General features: G+C 36.5%; 1 long non-coding RNA gene across 3 annotated transcripts; it reads right to left on the bottom strand.

Annotated features, from left to right (window-relative positions):
- Positions 1–453: 453 nt before the first annotated feature.
- Positions 454–18,011, bottom strand: LOC144431453 (uncharacterized). Of its 3 annotated transcripts, none has more exons than XR_013480027.1 (4): positions 17,878–18,011; positions 6,703–6,819; positions 3,327–3,452; positions 454–2,151 (listed from the first exon to the last, which is right to left on the bottom strand). It is a non-coding gene; the product is annotated as an uncharacterized LOC144431453 (long non-coding RNA). The 3 variants fall into 3 exon arrangements; XR_013480026.1 differs by lacking the exon at positions 17,878–18,011 and adding an exon at positions 15,159–15,289; XR_013480025.1 differs by lacking the exon at positions 17,878–18,011 and adding an exon at positions 12,643–12,775.
- Positions 18,012–18,852: the final 841 nt, after the last annotated feature.

Raw genomic sequence — 18,852 nt, 5'->3', positions numbered from 1 at the left:
CTGCCAAGTTTCATCTTTTTATCTCTTATATTTGTATGGATTTTCAAGCTTTTGACAGCTACGAGTTAGTTCAGTGTCACCGCGCTGTGTTACGGTACCAGAACTTCTCTATCTTTATAAGGTCCTGTCTTGTGACAGCGTGAATTGAAATTGCAAGATGGTCCGTTGGACACAAAATGGCGTCCGATGTCCGCAGAACGTTTAGTGACGTCATAGCAAACAAAAACAAATCTTACAGAGCTAACAGGAATATTTGAAATAAATAAAAGTAATAGCCTTCTGGAGAAAAATTTCATGTTCAACCACTGAAAATTTCAAAGCAATTAGTCCAGTAATCGAAGAGAAAAGCGACTTTTTAAAAACGTGTCAAAGAACAAGAATAAGAACAAGAACAACAACAACAACAACAACAACATAATATTGAAACGATCGTTTTGTCTACTACGTGTCCAATAACACTCTAGTAACTACATTTGCGGCGTCTGCAAAATTTCTGGACATCATTTTGACGACGCCTATTTCTTCCGCCGACGCAGAGCGAACATTCAGCACGCTGAAGCGTATTAAAACGTATCTCAGAAACACAATGAACAAAATGAAGCACGATAGATTAAATTCCTTGGCTGTTTTATCCATTCACAGAGACGTTATTTCTGGGATGCATGACTTTAATCAGCGCGTTATTGAGCATTTTGCTTCCAAGAAACCGCGGCGTGTTGCATATATGTTCAAGCAGTAGAAGTCTAGCAGCATATATATCTATGAGTGAGCGACGCATGTCCTTATCTTTGCATTAGCTTTCCTTTCTTCATAGTAACGTTTTAAACCTTATTTTAGGTTTTGTCTGCTTTCCCGAAGTTTCTGTTAATATGTCATTGTATTTATCTGGGTAAATATTGCCTTTCCTTTTGAAAGAGGTTTCAAAATAAACTATGTCTAAGGCCTGAACAATAAAAAAGTTGATTGTTGTAAACTGCTTGTCTGCGGATGTCTGACTTTGGTCAGACAAAAGGTTACAGAAATACGTTTGTGTAAGCGTGCAGCAGGACTCTCGAATTGCTCATTAAAAAAGAACTGTCGTTTCGTTGCTGTGCTATTGTCACTTTTCACAATCATAGATTTGCAACATGCAGAAATAAATAAACTACGTCATTGAAATATTGTAATAGAACGAATGAGCACAGAAGTGATGATAGCTGTAAACTCGAAGTAGGCAGTGATATATTTATAACTGTCGCCCACAACTTGAAGAACATACACCTTACATTTGAATAAAGCAACATAACGCTGGTCTACTCATTAATTTCCCTGTAACCAACGGTTGTGACTTTTCCCGGTTTCAAATCGACAGCGATGAGAAGCAACTAGGTAGAAGCAGATAGAAAAAGGTAGAGTATGCACAGCTCTTACATTTGCTAACTTTCTGAAGAATGGGTTAATACAAAAGGGAGATTAGAAGATCATTGAATGCGGACAACTAAGATTATGAAAGCCAAGCCAGTGAGGGAGAAAACGTGTACTCGCGTTTGCTGAATGCCTGTATAGCTAGAATTTTTAAGTTATTAAAAATGAAAAACGAGGAGATATGATTGGCAATTTTCCTAATACATGCCATAAGGCTTAAAGTAATTAAATTTAGTACAAAACCAATTTCGTTATATATATCTATATGCGGACGTTATGAAATTATTACCAAGTGGAATTCCCAACAGATCGACACATCTCTATCCCAAAATGGTATACAGTGGCAATTTTCACCTCTTCTTTCTTTCTATTCATGAAAACGGAGTGGTGGAAAGATTGGTTCTTTGAGCTATGTTTAATGGCCAGTCTCTCAATGATTACTTATTATGGTCTCTTCAAACAGCAGTGGAAGGAATTCTCAACGATAAACCACTCACACCGATAAGTGACGATCCGACAGACTTGAATGCCCTCACTCCCAGCTCAAATTTGATAAATAGATTAGAACAGTAATTACCACCTGATTTGTTCTCTCGAACAAATGAATACGGAAGAGGACACAGACATGTTCAGCGATTACTTGATTTATTTTGGCAGCGCTTGACAGAAGAATATCTTCCCAAATTACAGTGCCGACAGAAGTGACTCACTGTTCAACGCAACTTTCAAGTTGGAGATCTTGTGACCCTGATGATAAATAAGTTGTCAGAATAGTGAAAGTGCTCATATCCAATTATAATTATGTGCGTGACATAATGAAGCTCTGTCTACTTGAAACTCTTTCAGTACATTTACGCACAAACTACACACTATATATATAGCACCCACACCACACACACACAGTTACACATACTTAACATACATTCTCACTATAGAAATATTAGGTGTATAATTCGAATTATCTCTGAGGGGATGGATGCTGGTTTTTGGTTCTATCCTTTTTTTGATTTTTTTGCATTGACAATTTGGTCATCTTCATAGGTTTTGTTTCTGTATTTATTCCTTCAATTGTTTTTGGAAGTTGAGCAAACATTTCTTGTTTTTTTTTAAACATCATTTTCTATGTTATCCATAAAACATTTCATATAATTTACGAGGCTGGTATGTACGAAATGTTTGATTGCCCCTTTTATGGAACCTTAAGCCCCTTCATTTAGGCCCTGTCAAATTAGTCTCGCTTTATATTCGTCCTTCTCTTTACTGTGATGTAATAAGTGACTTATCACCCCACCCCCACGCTTTACGGCCTTCAATAAATTTAGTTGCCACGAGGTAGATGTTCGTTGCACAATGCTGATCAAAGAGTTTGCTGTGCAATTGTATATTTTATTATTGATGGGTTTTCCTATTCCGTGTTTGACTTATGCCATACTTTGCAAAATGAATATAAAGAGAGAATTTTATAATTAGAATATTGTTAGGTTTATTTATACATTATCCGAATAGGTTTTGAGGATTGCTGTAATTTATGCAATGTTAAATTTATCATTGTCTTATTTTGTATCATCGCGTAGAGATAGCATACTCGCGGCTGTTCTTTGAGTCCTTGTCAAAAAAAGTCAATTTATCATTAAAACCAATACTGAAGTACTAAGACTGTTGACGCCGACGACAACATCAGATGTGTTTAAGAATGATAATAAAGTGCATAGATTGAAGACATTAAATTGGATACCAATGGACAGGACACGACTTTAGTTACCTTGTAACTCGGAGTCGTAGTGGGAAACCTTAGTTTACACTACTTATCCCACATGCACAACCTTTACATTTGCTAAGTTTCTGATGAATGGGCTAGTATAAAAATGAGGTTTGAAGATCATAGTGCCAGTATTTAACAAGTCAAAGAAAGCTAAACTTACATATTTTATTATCCACATATTTTGCTGCTGTTATCATTCTCTTAGGCTTATTTTGTGGTTATCTCTTGGTATCCACATGTGTCAAAAAATGGGAATGTGTGGTCGTTCGCGTGTCTCGAATGTTACCTAGGATAAAAATAACACAATATATATCAGGGATGGCGAACCACTGACCCACGGGTCACAAAGTGACCCACCGCGTTTTATTCGTGACCCGCCAAGGCACGAATAAAATAAAAATAAAATGCTAACATATTAGTAATAAAAATTGATAAAACCGGTCATAAATTAATCTAACAATAACTAAACTATTATAATGTACCGTCGGGGCCGCGATCGCTTATTCTCAAATTGTTAATTTTGGACCGGTATGGATATTTTCAAAACCCCTAATCTTAGACGCAAGTCTGCACCGCCGTGTACCGTTATTCAGCTATTGGCTCTGATATCGTTTATGACATAACAATGCAATTGATCTGTTTATTTCTCGCAGCGTCGAGATAATACGAGAACTAGATGCCACTTTGATTTTTATTAGTTCATCGCCTACAATGCCGTTGAGAAAAAAAAATTTCAGACTTGAAATAAAAACCTAGAAATCTGAAATAACAACGGGGCAGTGTAGAAGTGCCTTAATGTGGTTGAAAACTGATCAAAAAATATAACACTATCAGAGTGGAATTCCCTCCAAACGCTTTGGAACAGTGAAATAGTTTGCCGCATCGTCATAAACGTTTTTGGTAATTCATATACGTGTTTTTGTACTCTTATTTCATAAAATCGAATGCCATAAAAAGTCCCTGATAGAAGTACTGCATAAGTAAAGCCCAAAACTACACCAACACCAACAGAAACTCAGAAGATTTGTTTCAGAAGTTTTTTTTTTATAGATACAAACATTGATTAAATATCTGTGACCCACTCTCTTCTTTTACGCGATAAAAATATTATTTTCGACCCATTCATCGAAAAAGGTTCGCCATCCCTGATTATATATGCTTTGTTTTTCTCGTGATTGCATCGCATACGGCACCGATGTCCTAGCAATTGAATGCGGAGAAATAAGATTAGAAAAGCCGATACTCGCATTCACTGAATGCCTGTACAATTAGAATTTTTTACATTATAAAAAATAAGGAACGGGTAGATATGATTGACAATCTTCTAAATACATGGTATGTGGCCCAAAGTAATTACATTTGATCCCAAACCAACGCTGTGATTTATATATATGAAGAAGTTATCACTTGTCTTAGTGAATGGGATTGAGCGAGATTCGAATCTAAATTTACATGCGTGTCGAATACACAGATTTTGTGGAATCGTATTGAAAATCGATTTCTCTACATCTTTCACCGAGGCATTATTCATTTACGTTCCTACTAATTGCAGCATCCGTAATATAAGATCTACCCTAGGGTGGTCCAAGGTTGCGAGGTTGGTGGGACGCAAAAACTTTTGACGATGTCTCGCGGGCCACAGTAGAAGAAAACCCAAAAGTGATAAAACATCGCGAGTTTACCCATTTGCTTTTTTTAGAAGTATCGTCGAATTTTTGGCATCTTTCCCCATGTTTGATTTTTTAATGTCGCTTAAAATCATATTCGTCCGTGGTAGATATTACTTGGAAACACACCAAACACTGTCATTGAACGTTGTTGTGGAGAAGGAAATACGTTTCTACTTTCTTGGTAACTTTTTCTACTCTTATTGTATGATGAATTCATTTATTTGACTAATTTTATTACGTTTAGCGTGACAAGGTCTGGTGGTAACGTCAACGAAAAACAGAACAACCACTAAGTCTGGTCTGCGTTTCGTCATTGCTGTCACATGGCCAACGCTTGAAAATAGAGAAGTGTTTTTACTAAAATAAATGCTCAAAACGTCTCTCAAATTGAGAAGTTACTCAAGGCGAGATTAATGTACGAAGTTTAGATGAAAGCGTGATTCATCTCATCGGCTTGGTCATGTCTGCACAAGACAATTCATTGTCCTTATATCGATCATTTCCATCCTGGCATAGTTTTGACGTTTATAGATACAACATTGAAATTCCGCGATTTTACCAAACATCAATCTCGACATCGGGATTAGGAAAAAGGCCAATCCCAGTTGGAATAGTTTAAAAATAACTTAAAAATATTCTGCCAATAAGTACACATATCTACCAATGGTTTAGTACACGCTAAAATTGTTCTGCGGAGAGCAAGGAATGTGTGCTCGGGCCGCGGTTTGGACCACCCTGATCTACCCTATAAAGCTCGGTAAAAGCAATGCCTAATCATAATCAGTTAACCGCTATCTTGAAATTCATACTAACATACATTCCTAAATCATCAAAGGTTATTACTGTTCCAACCGAATGTTGGCCAGGGCAAATTTGACGTTTTTACGTACATTACGAAGTCGCGTCTGACGCATTACACAATCTTATGTTGTGAGTTTGTTGATTAATTAAGATAATTGGTAAATTAGAAGCGCAATGGTTGGATGTCTTGTCTCAGTCTAGCGCAGTATTCAGTGTGAATCAGTGTTTACAGGTTCTGTATTGTTGGTAGTACTCGCTATGTATCTGTTGGAAATGACAATTTGTGAGTTTACAAATTCTTGTAAGAATTGATGTTCTCAAGTCTAATACAAATATAATTTGTGGCAGTATTACAGTCAACTTAACGCACTAACTACTGCTTTAATATTTTATACATAAAACTTTGATTTTATTTACTCCAAGGCATATTTCGTTTGATTGTGTTACTTGTAGAGTCAAAACATTAGGTATGTATATACTGTTGAATTTTGTATGTTCTTAATCTATATCGTTCTGATTGATTTCAAATGCTGAAAGTTGTGATATTATTATACAGCAAAATTGGGTTGTCTTGCCGTATAAAATATTTAGTTTATGTTCATTGTTTTCGGCAGATGCCATGTTCCTGATTTCATTCCCAGTTTCATCGTGTTGACTGTTTTGAACAAACTACACAGATGTTTAGTTGAATTTCATTGGGACATAGTACTTTACGGCACAGATAATATGCTGGAACCCCTTGCTCTCTAATATCAAACACTAGTAACTGGTTCAGAAACAAATCGTTTTGTTCGTGACAAGACTTGTTTATTGGGGGTGCGTTGTCGAAGATCTTCAACCACTAATATTTAGCTACGAATGTAAACTTTTTCTTTTCTTTTGAAAAGCCGAGAACATTTGAAAAATAGATTGCATTTTAAGAATATCCTAACGTCAAAGCCAGGAGAATGAGCATGTGTTCAAGTATTCAAAATGAAATGAAAAATACCTATTGCTTAAATTATCACCCTTCCGAAATTTACAAAACCATCTACACAGAAAGCTAAACTCACATCTCCCACTAACCTTTTGATTTCTGGTTTTCTTCTCTCTAAAGGTATTTGAGTTTTAAGTCAATTTCTTATGCTCCACATTTTCAGGAATGTTTGTAAATGGGCGTTCTTGGCCTGAATCGCTTGTTTTCTGAATAAAGGTCCACAATTCATATGTTTTGTTATATTCATTATGACATCATACAAAACCTATGTCTTAGCAGTTAAAGGTGGATAAAGACGCCAAAACGGCAAAATTATACCCGCATATAGAATATATATCTAGAAGAAAACGATGTAGCTTGACAAAACAGATAATGTTTAATGTTAGTACCATATTTTAGATAGGCTGAAGTATGTTTCGTGATTATGGCGTGATTGTTTCGGCCATCCACATAAAAATGTCGGTTCTTTTAATCACGCGTGTATCAAGTCTTGCGATCTGGTAGATATCGATGTTTAATTTGTTTTAATTTATTGCGGAACTGCGCGTTCTGTTTGACAAATTCGAAAACTACTGTGCGATTATTGTCGACGAGACGCCAGGGAAATTATAGAAAATAATTTGAAATCCCTGTCTCCAAATTAACTTTATTTTGATTATTATATTTCGCGTCGGCTTTGATCTTCCTTATCGTCACTTTAAAATGAAAAAGTAAACAATATCTTTGCTACTGGCCTCGGGATTCGTTGTATTTTCCTGTCACATCCATGTTTTTGCATTAAATATAACTCATGAAATGTCGTCACTGCGGATCAGTAAAAATTTCTGATAAGATTGACTCAATGTTACTTCATTAAGAACTTGTATTAATGTTTCCAATTTTACAAAACGACCAACTGAATAATTAAAAATCATGCAACATTAGGGCGACATTATGCTCATCGAGGAATTGAAATAATATCATATCCACTGGAAATAAATAAAAATATTATAACGCAAATATAACACTCAATTCTGACGCCATTGTCCGTTAGCCAGAAGTGTATGCTGATTCTCGTGTCTCGTACGATGTGCTGTCCAAGCGTTTAATTCGGCGACGTACAAACGATGTGCCGTGTCCAGGCCACGTGTTGTGTTAACAGATATTAGAACAGTAAACTGTTATTCTAATATTCGATAAGATATTCGAATATTTTCCCCAACTCGAACTAAACTGAAACTTATAACCACGCGGACTGCCGACAAAGCCACCCCCATGAATATTCACAGGAAGTCATCCATCAATGAGGCAGAATCCTGACGCGGGTCGAGTAGGGTCCAAAACTAGTGTCAGAATTTTTCCTTCCAAGGTTCGGTTCTTTTTCCGCAACTCAACATCGAGTCATCAAAGTTTGTGTCTGTATTCTTTTGTCCTCTTTTCCAAAACTAATTGCAAATAGCTTCGGTTTGCTTCGCTCAGTCAATCGCAAAAAATCTGGTCCAACTAGCCATCTGTCAGAATTCTATAAAAACTTAGGAATATCCATTCATCTAGTGCAGTAATCAGTTGGATTTTGCGCGGAACCAGCTTTAAGTAGAACGATTCTGGCAATTTTCTTTGAATGCTTCGATTATATTTGACAGAATATTCCAAATTTGTACAGGGAATATTTACATTCAACATCTTTGAATTGACGAGGAATTGAATTATTTCGAAAAATTATAGAATTACTCCACTTTGATCAAGACTTCAGTCTCTTATTGTTGAATTCGTCATATCAAGCATCAGATATTGAACTTACAACAGTAGGGCTTTTCTATTTGTAACCAAACCTGTGAACCCCTGGTGTTCAAGTATGAAGCAATCCCTTTCCCCTCCCACAGTTCAAGCTCAAGCACTTTTCGCAGTAAGTCTCTCGATATCTAAATCAATACTTGTGGCGACACGATGAACGTATATCTCATGTGGAATCTGATTTAGAATTCGAAACCCATTCAAAGTAAGTAAATCAACTTAGAAGTCCATATCGATATTGCGCTACTAGGAAATTTATTTCCGCTGTCGTACGTAACTCCCGTTATGCAACAAAAATTCGCCACATATGATGAATCAACATCTCCGAAAGAACGGAACAATAATTTATACGCACATTGCTGTTTTCAACAAAAACAATTATTTTAACAGTTAAAAATTGCAGAACTAATATCATTTTCGAAAAATCGAGTATATGAAGCATGACTATCATATTGACGTTTATAGCTGTCGGTCTTTCCAAAAAATCACTCCGATGCGATTTTTTATAAAATCGTTGTTTTTTTAGGTTGTTTCGTAAGACTTTTTATACGAGCTGCGTGATCGTTTTAGTTTTCGTGATTCTCATTCCTCCCCATAAAATCAAATTCATCAGGACGGTAAAATAATTTAATTTTACTGTTCGTGAAAATATATTCTCGTCCATCTTTAAACGACTCACTGAGCGACAAATCGTACGCCGTGCCTACAGATTCACTGGACCAGCTTTTCCCGATTTGTTCTTGTAGCATGGTTAAATGGTCACGTAAACCACAATGCATCAAAATTGAAAATTGTCTTATTGTCAAAACTTGTACGCAAATTTTCGACCAAGTCCAATCAAGACGAGTTTCAATTCCTATTGGTTCATGTTGTCGACCCACTCCACGCAAAATGCTGGAAGTGCGCTATGGAATTATCCGACGCGATTAAAATCACAGCTTGATTCGCTTCAATATTGGCCAACGGAATATCGTGTAAGTAATGCATATATTGATCTCTTTTAAGCATTCTAGCTGAATGTGGTATGCGTGACTCGATCACAAACACGTTGTTCAACGCCAATATTCGTCGTAACCAGATTTCACCGATAATAGTACTACTTCTGTATCTTGCGAAACGCCTTTGTTTCATAAAGTGTCAGTGCTAACACGGGTATGGTTTATATTTATTAGACCAAGTTTTCGTTTCGATTCATGATGTATATATAATTGAGATTTGACTAGCAGAGTCTACCACAGCAATAACTTATTCAGAAAAGCCCAATGGATCCTTCACTACAACTGGCAAAAGCTGAAACTGGACACCACGTCTGAAACATTTGCATTGGCAACGCTGTTTGTACGAGTAGAGGCATTGCGATGATTGTTAGCATTTGATCTTCTTGTAAAGATCCTCAGGCCATGGATCACTGAATGCTGCTTACCCGAACAAGCGCGACACATGTTAGGAAATCTACACCAAAAAGCAAACTGACCAAGTTCGAAACAATTGAAACATAAACTTGATTCTAGTGAAAATCTTATTTTTTTTACGTCATTGGACAAAAAAACTTGAAAAATGTAAACTATTGCAGAAGCAACTACGTTTTTGTGGAAGCTTGAACGTATGACTTAAATTGGAGATTGGAGTTCTGCCTACTTCCGGGGTGGGCAACCTTTGGCACGCGTGCCAAACTTGGCACGCGAGCCCATTTATTCGGCATGCGAGCGAGGCCTCAGAAACGAGATCGTCTTATTTCAGATAAAAAGTTTCGAGACTGAATTATCTGATAAAACTCAGTGTTCGTTTATTCATTATCGTTTGTTAACAATCTGTTATTTATTTAAGTTCTTTTTGTCTTTTCATGGCTTCAAAGAAATATATATATCATGGCGTAGCAACTGAGCTCTCGACGAATTTTGTCGGAATTAACACAACTTTTGGCTACATTGTTACGTAATATATATTTCTGATTGATTTATGAAGTTGTGCAGCTCATGTTGGTTAGAGTTACCTGCTAACTTACTGTTATAACTTGATTTCGAAAGAAATATAAGCTATTAGAAAAGGGAATACAGGAGAGAAGTGCAGAAAACGAAATGTTACATGATTGGGATGCCATTCCCGAGAATTTTTTTAAAACTTGAAAACTTTGCAATGCACTATTCTACAACAGGGGTCGGTAAACTGAGGGCCAAATGCGGCCCGCGAGCTAATTTGTTGCGGCCCTCGAACAACCCGACATTTATTAAATGAAACAAAGATTGTTCCCAAATTTATTATTGTATGTACGCGGATTTATGTGGTAACAAGTTCTGCTGTATGACGCTTGTTTTGAAATATGTAGCGTCAGTTGCATGTCGTTCGAGTTAATTGTGATCTTTAAAATTCAAAAAATGTTTGGAAAACGCAGGATAGCTCGCGACGAGGACTGAACATTCCAATGTGCTTCGACGAAAAATTCGACCCGAGACCCAGGACTGCGCCACAGTTGATCTATGCGACAGTGCAAAACAAGTAATGGGCACGTTCGGAAGCACATATTGCTGCAAACAGCTTTATCTGAAATGCATTACACTTGGAATAAACTTCGTACTCGCTTGTCAGGTCTTCTTTGGAAGACGTACCGTGGGGGCAAGTGACAAAAAAACATCATCCTTCACATTAATACCAACTAAATAAAAACAATATGTTGTTGAATAATATATATATATATTAAGAAACGGCACATACACATCTCATAGTAGCAGGCTTTTAACGCAATAATAGAAGGTGTGAATGCGCCACAATTTGAAATTCAATCTAGCGCTTGTTCGAAGGAGGAAATATTGCGGCCTGCGCGCTACAGGGAATGTGTATGCAAGTACATCAAGTTTTCCGACTAGGGCTCTACATCATCTGCATATGCTTGTGAATCTTTGTTCTCAGTTATGATTGGAATTTTAATAAGTCGTCTCGTAACAGGAGTAGCCTGGACGTTGAAACCAGTAGTTCGTATATTTCTTTGAAAGTTACAAAATATAAACCCAATGTAAAATCTCTATCAGCGGTGATGCAGCAGCAGAAGTCTCACTGAGATAGAATAAGAAAAGTAATCAAATCTATTTGTCGGACTGATAATATATCCGAATAGTGAATCCGTCTGTAGGCCTACATGTTTGAAATGTTTATTATTATGTATTTTTGCTTTGGAAGTAGCAAAGCATTGTTTTTAATTTTGGTCGGCACGCGGAAGAATTTTTTTGTTAAATTTAGCCGATTTTGGCACGCGAGCCGAAAAAGGTTGCCCACCCCTGGCCTACTTGAACCTTGTTGAGTACATTTACGTACAAAATACACACTGCATATATAGCATCCACACCACACATACAAATTGACAATTTCGTTATCTTCGTAGGTTTTGTTTCCGTATTTTTAACTCCAATTGTTTTTGGAAGTTGAGCAAACCTTTTTTTTTTAATATTTCCCTCCGTTATCCATTTCAACAAAACATTTCATATAATTTCCGGGGCCGGTATGTACGAAATGTTTTTTTGCCCATTTTATGGAATCTTAAGCCCTTTAATTTAAGCACTGTAAAGTTAGTCAACGTCCCTCCTTTTACTGGGGCGAATAAATGACTCACCCGCCCCCCCCCCCCCCCTCGCTAGAAAATTCGAAATTTTGTTGCCACGAGGTAAATGCACGTCGCACAATGCGGATCAGGGAGTCTGCTGTGCAATTGTATATTTTATTAATGATGGGATTTCCTAATTCGCGTTTGACTCATGCCATACGTTGCAAAATGATTATCAGCTGGGAATTTGATACTTCGAATATTGTTAGGTTTATTCATATATTACCCGAATAGGTTTTGAGGATTGCTCTAATATATGCAATGTTATATTTATCATTGTCTTATTTTGTATCCTAGCATACTCGCAGCTGTTCTTTGAGTCCTTGTCAAAAATAGTCAATTTATTATTAACACCAATACTGAAGTACTAAGACTGTTAACACTGATGTCAACATCAGATGTGTTTCAGGCTGATAACAAAGTTTCTTCAAAGTTTCTTGTTGGTGCATAAATTGAAGACAATAATTTGGATACCAAAGGACAGGATACGACTTTAGTTAGCTCGTAACTCGTAACCGTAGTGGGAAACCTTACTTCAAACTACTTATCCCACATGCACAACCTTTACAATTGCTCAATTTCTGATGAATGGGCTAGTATGAAAGGGAGGTTTGAAGATCATAGTGCCAGTATTTGACAAGTCAAAGACAGTTAAACTCACATATTTTGTTATCCACATATTTTGTATCTCTTGGTATCCACACGTGTCAAGAAATAAGGTTAAATGAGTGGTCTTTCGCGTGTCTCGAATGTTATATGAGATAAAAATAACACAATGTATACGCTTTATTTTCTCGTGATTGCATCGCATACAGCACCGATGTCCTAGCAATAGAATGATGAGAAATAAGATTAGAAAAGCCGATACTCGCATTCGCTGAATGCCCGTAAAATTAGAATTTTTCACATTATAAAAAATAAGGAACGGGTAGATATAATTGACAATCTTTCAAATACATAATATGTGGCTTAAAGTAATTACATTTAATCTCAAACAAACTTTGTGATATATATATATGAAGACGTTGTGGAATTATTACTTGTCTTAGTGAATTGGATGGAGCAAGATTCGAATCTAAATTTACATGCGTGTCCATAGATTTTCTGGAATCGTTTTGAAGATCGATTTCTCTACATCTTTTACCGATACAATATTAAATTATGTTTCTACTAATTGCAGCATCCGTTATATAAGATCTACCGTAGGGTGGTCCAAGGTTGCGAGGTTGGCGTGACGCAATAACTTTTGGCGATGTCTCGCGGGCCGCAGTAGGAGAAAACCCAAAAGTGATAAAACATCGGGAGTTTACCCATTTGCTTCTTGAGAAATATCGTGATATTTTTGGCATTTTTCTTCATGTTTGATTTTGTAATGTCCGCTAAAATTATATTTTTTCGTGGTAGAAATTACTTGGAAACACACCAGACCCCGTCATTGAACGTTGTTGGAGAAAGGTAAATACGTTTCCTATTTCTTGTTCATTTATTCTACACTTATTGTATGATGAATTCATATATTTGACTAATTTCATTACTTTTAGCGTGATTAGGTTTAGTGGTATCGTCAAATAACAACCAAAATATCTGTCTAAGATGAGACTCCGGACCCAGCTAAAAAAAACTGGATTGCGCGGCGCTAAGTCAGGTCTGCGTTTCGTCATTGCTGTAACATGGTCACGTCTCTAAAATTGAGAAGTTACTTAAGGCGAGCTTCATGTACGAAGTTTGGATGGAAGCGCGATTCATCTCATCAGCTTGGTCATGTCTGCACAAGACAATTTATTCTCCTCGTACCGACCACGGGAAGTCATTTCCATCCTGGTAGAGTCTTGACGTTTATAGATACAACATTGAAATTCCGTGATTTTATCAAATATCAATCCCGACATCGGGATTAGGAAAAAGGCCAATCACAGTTGGAATAGTTCAGAAATAACTCAGAAATATTCTGCCAATAAATACACTTATCTAACAATGGTTTAGTACACGCTAAAATTGTTCCACGCGCGCAAGGAATGTGTGCTAGGGCCGCGGTTCGGACCACCCTGATCTACCCTATAAAGCTCGGTACAAGCAGTACTTAATCATATTCATGTAACCTCTATCCTGAAATCCCTACTAACATGCATTCTTAAATCATCATAGGTTGTTACTGTTCCATCCGAATGTTGGCCAGGGTAAATATTGATATTTTTACGTAAACTGCGAAGGCGCGTCTGACGCACTACACAATGGTATGATTTGAGTTTGTTGATTAATTAGGATAATTGTTAAATTGGAAGCGCAATAGTTGAATATCTTGTCTCAGTCTATCTCAGTATTCGGTGTGAATCAGTGTTTACAGGTTCTGTATTGTTGGTAATACTCGTTATGTATCTGTTGGAAATACCAATTTGTAAATTTACAAATTCTTGTAAGAACTGAGGTTTTCAAGTGTAAGACAAATATAATTCAGGGCAGTATTGCAGTTAAACTATCATAGTAACTACTGCTTTAATATTTTTGTCATAAAACTTGAATTATATTTACATCAGAGCATATTTCGTTTGGTTGTGTTACTTGTAGAGCCAGGACATAACGTATGTATATACTAAATTAGGTTTTGTATGTGTTTAATCTTTATCGTGCTGATGGATTTGAAATATAGAGAGTTGTGTATATAGAGAATATATTGGGTTGTCTATCCGTATGAAATATTGAGTTTTCGTTTATTGTTTTCAGCCGATGCCATGTTCCTGATTCTATTCCAAGTTCCACCGTGTTGACTGTTTTTGTTTTGAACAAACTACACAGATTCTTAGTTGAATTTCATTGGGACATAGCACTTTAGGGCACAGATAATATGCTGGAACCCCTTGCTCTCTAATATCAAACACTAGTAACTGGTTCAGAAACAAATCGTTTAGTTCGTGACAGGACTTGTTTATTGGGGGCGCGTTGTCGAAGATCTCTAACCACTAATAATTAGCTACGAATGTAAATTTTTCTTCTTCTCGGAAACATTTTTAAAATATTGCATTTGAAGAATATCCTAACGTGAAAACCAGAAGAATGAGCATGTGTTCAAGTATTCAAAATTAAATGAAACATTACTAATGTTTCTAGAGAAAGATCAAAAGCTTCCTTCATCATCCTTCCGAAAGTTACAAAACCATATACAATGAAAGCTAAACTCACATCTTTCATTAAACTTTTGATTTCTGGTTTTCTTCTCGCTAAAGGTATTTTAGTTTTGAGTCGATTTTTCACGCTCCACATATTTAGGAAATATTTCCAAATGAGCATTCTTGGCCTGAATCGCTTGTTATCTGAATAAAAGAACACAATTCATAGGTTTTGTTGTAATCATCATGCAAAATTTATATCTTAGCAGTTGAAGGTGGTTAAAGACGCTAAAAATGGCAAAATTATGACCGCATAAAGAATATATGTCTAAAAGAAAACGAAGTTGAATAAAAAACAGATAAGTTTAGGGCTGCCCAACCCGCGGGCCGCGTTCATAAGCAATGAGTCCATACTCCATGAGCAAACATTTTTTAAGGTTTAAATTTTAGTACCGTATTTTATATATGGCTGAACTATGTTTCGTATTATGGCGTGACATCCAAATGTCGCTTCTTTCAATCATGCGTATAGTAAGTCTTGCGCTCTGTTGAATATCGATGTCAGTTTTTTTTTTCAATTTATTGCAGAACTGCACATTCTGTTTGACAAATTCGAAAACTACTGTGCGATGAAAGAACGGAGCAGTGATTTATACGCACATGGCTGTTTCCAAGAAGAATCATTATTTGAACAGTTAAAAATTGCAGAATTAATATAATCTTCCAAAAATCGAATATATGAAGCATGGCTTTTATATTGACGTTTATAGCTGTCGGTCTTTTCTGCAATTGAAAAAGCACCTTGACGCGATTATTTATTAAATCGTTGTTTGTTTTAAGTTGTTTTGTAAGACTTTGGAATCTTATTCGAGCTGCGTGTTCGTTTAGTGACTTTTCGCAATTTCCATTCATCTACATAAAACCAACTTCATCAGGACGGTAAAATAATTTAATTTTACTGTTCGTGGAAAATATTCTCGTCTATTATTAAACGACTCGCTACACGGTAAATTGAACGACGTGACTATAACGGTCACATAAACCACAATGCATGAAATTTGAAATTGTCTTATTGTCAATACTTGTACGCAAATTTCCGATCAAGTCCAACCATGAGGAATTTCAATTCGTATTGGTTCATGTTGCGATGGGTGCGCTATGGGATTTTATGCCGCGATTAAAATCATAGCTTGATTCGCTTCAATATCGGCCAACGGAATATCCTGCAAGTGAGGCGAGGCATATATTGATCTCTTTTAAACATTCTAGCTGAATGTTGTATGCGTGACTCCATCGCAAACACGTTGTTTAATGCCAATATTCTTCATAACCAGATTCCACCTACAATTTTACTAACTCTGCTATTTGTGAAACGCCTTTGTTACATAAAGTGTCAATGGTAACACAGGTACGATTTATTTTTATTAGACCAAGTCTTCGTTTCGATTGATGATGTATATATAATTGAGATTTGAATAGCAGAGTCTAGCACAGCGATAAAGTATTCAGAAAAGCCTACAGACCTTTTACTACAACTGGCAAAGGCTGAAATTGGACACCACGTCTGAAACATTTGCATTGACAACGCTGTTTTACGAGTAGAGACATTGCGATGGTTGTTAGCATTTGATCTTCTTGTAAAGATCCTCAGGCCATGGATCACTGAATAATGCTTACCCGAACAAGCGCGACACATGTTATAAAATTTACACCAAAAGGCAAACTGTCCAAGTTCGAGACAATTGAAACATAAACTTAATTTTAGTGAAAATCTCCTTTTTACGTCATTGGACATGTACATTTAAAGAATGTAAACAATTGCAGAATCAACTACGTTTTTGTGGATGCTTGAAAGTATGACTTAAAATCGGATATTTTGCGGCTACTGAATTCCTGAATCTTTGCCACATTTACTCATTGCAACTACATAATTACTTACCATCGTGCCTAGGCCGTCGACATGTCGTTTGCTACCCCGTCAAGGACGCGAATAGCCGAAGCATATGTGAACCGTCGTCGTCAAGACAACTGTGTACATTGTCAAAAAATAAGCAAATTTACCAGACTAGTTTGGTTCCAGGTGAACAATCCACGCGTCAACTGCTTCTTGGATTGAACGGTTAAAGTTAATTTTGTAGATAGCTCGAAGGGATGCAAAAGTCTTCAATTGATACAATATGACTTCGTTGCATTACTGTTGAATAACAGCAAATAGTTAAGCGATCTTATAAGTTGCAATATCTGCAGAAAACTGTAGGTATGTTTACAAAACATTGTAACACAAATACTTCATCAGTCAGCCAGTCAGAAGTTCATTTTTCACCAAAATGAACATATAATTAATGCAAACCAAACTAGTAAAAAAACGCAAAAAAGGAATTTCACGGTGGAGGGTGACGCGAAAAAAACAATGCTGGTTATCGAGCAGCGATACCTGAGATAAAGGTCTCACTTTGATATAGGTAGAATAGAAAGAAGTCCATGAAATACAAATGTTTCAAACCAGCACCTTCGTCGACCCATTAAAACAGCCCTACAGAACCCATGAGGTTCGATCGAACCCATGTTAAGAAACACTGCTAAAAAACTGAGAATGGTTAATAGATAATCTGAGCTACTCGCATCAGGCAAGGTAGTCGTGGAAGCAATATAGCATAGAATCAACCAAGCACAGCGATAGCTGTTCCACGAACAGATGTTTTGAGCATGTGTTCAAATATTCAGTTATTCTAAATGAAATGAAATACTGTTACAAAATTTACAAAACAATCTAAGCAGAAAGCTAAACTTACATCATCTGTTAACCCTTTGATTTCTGCCAATCTCCTCTTCTCTGAAGATATTTGAGTTGATTTTTATCCTCCATAATTTTCAAGTAATGTGGGTAAATGTGCGGACGTTGCCTGTATCGCTTTTTATCTGAATTAAAAGAACAAAATTTAAATGCTTTGTAACATCCATTATTCATCCAACTTCAAGAACATACAACTTACATTTGACTAAAGCAACATAACGCTGGTTTACTCATTAATTTCCCTGTAACCAACGGTTGTGACTTTTCCGGTTTCAAATCGACACCACTGAGAAGTAACTAGGTACAAGCAGATAGAAAGATGTAGAGTATGCACAAATATTGCATTTGCTAGAGTCCTGAAGAATCGGCTAATACGAAAGGAAGATTTGAAGATCACATAGCCAGTATTTGAGAAGTCACAGAAAGCTGAACTCACATTATTTATTATCCCCACATTTTGTTGCTATTATCATTCTCGTTGAAGGAATTTCTTGGAATCCACACGCGTCAAAAAATAAAGTCCACTCACACCACCGTGCGACGATCCGAAAGACTTGAATGCCCTTTTCTGCAAACTCAATTTTGATAAATAGATTAGAACCGTCTTTGCCACCTGATTTGTTCTTCGAGCACATGAATACTGAAGAGGAATACAGACATGTTCAGTGATTACATGATTTATTTTGTCATCGCTTGACAAACGAATATCTTCCCCAATTACAGTGCCGACTCAAGATTCAACGCAACTTTGAAGTTGGAGATCTTGTCACCCTGATGATCAAGGAGTGAAAAGTGAAAGTGTGCATATCCAATTCTACTTATATGCGCGACATAATGAAGCTCTGTCTACGCTTTTTGAGTACATTTACGCACAAAATACACACTACATAAATAGCATCCACACTACACATACACAGTCACACATACATTCTCACTATGGGAATATTAGGTGTATAATTCGAATTATATTTGA

This window comes from Styela clava, chromosome 13, assembly GCF_964204865.1.
Source record: "Styela clava chromosome 13, kaStyClav1.hap1.2, whole genome shotgun sequence".
NCBI lineage: Eukaryota > Metazoa > Chordata > Ascidiacea > Stolidobranchia > Styelidae > Styela > Styela clava.
This window is presented reverse-complemented; position numbering and strand designations above follow the sequence as displayed.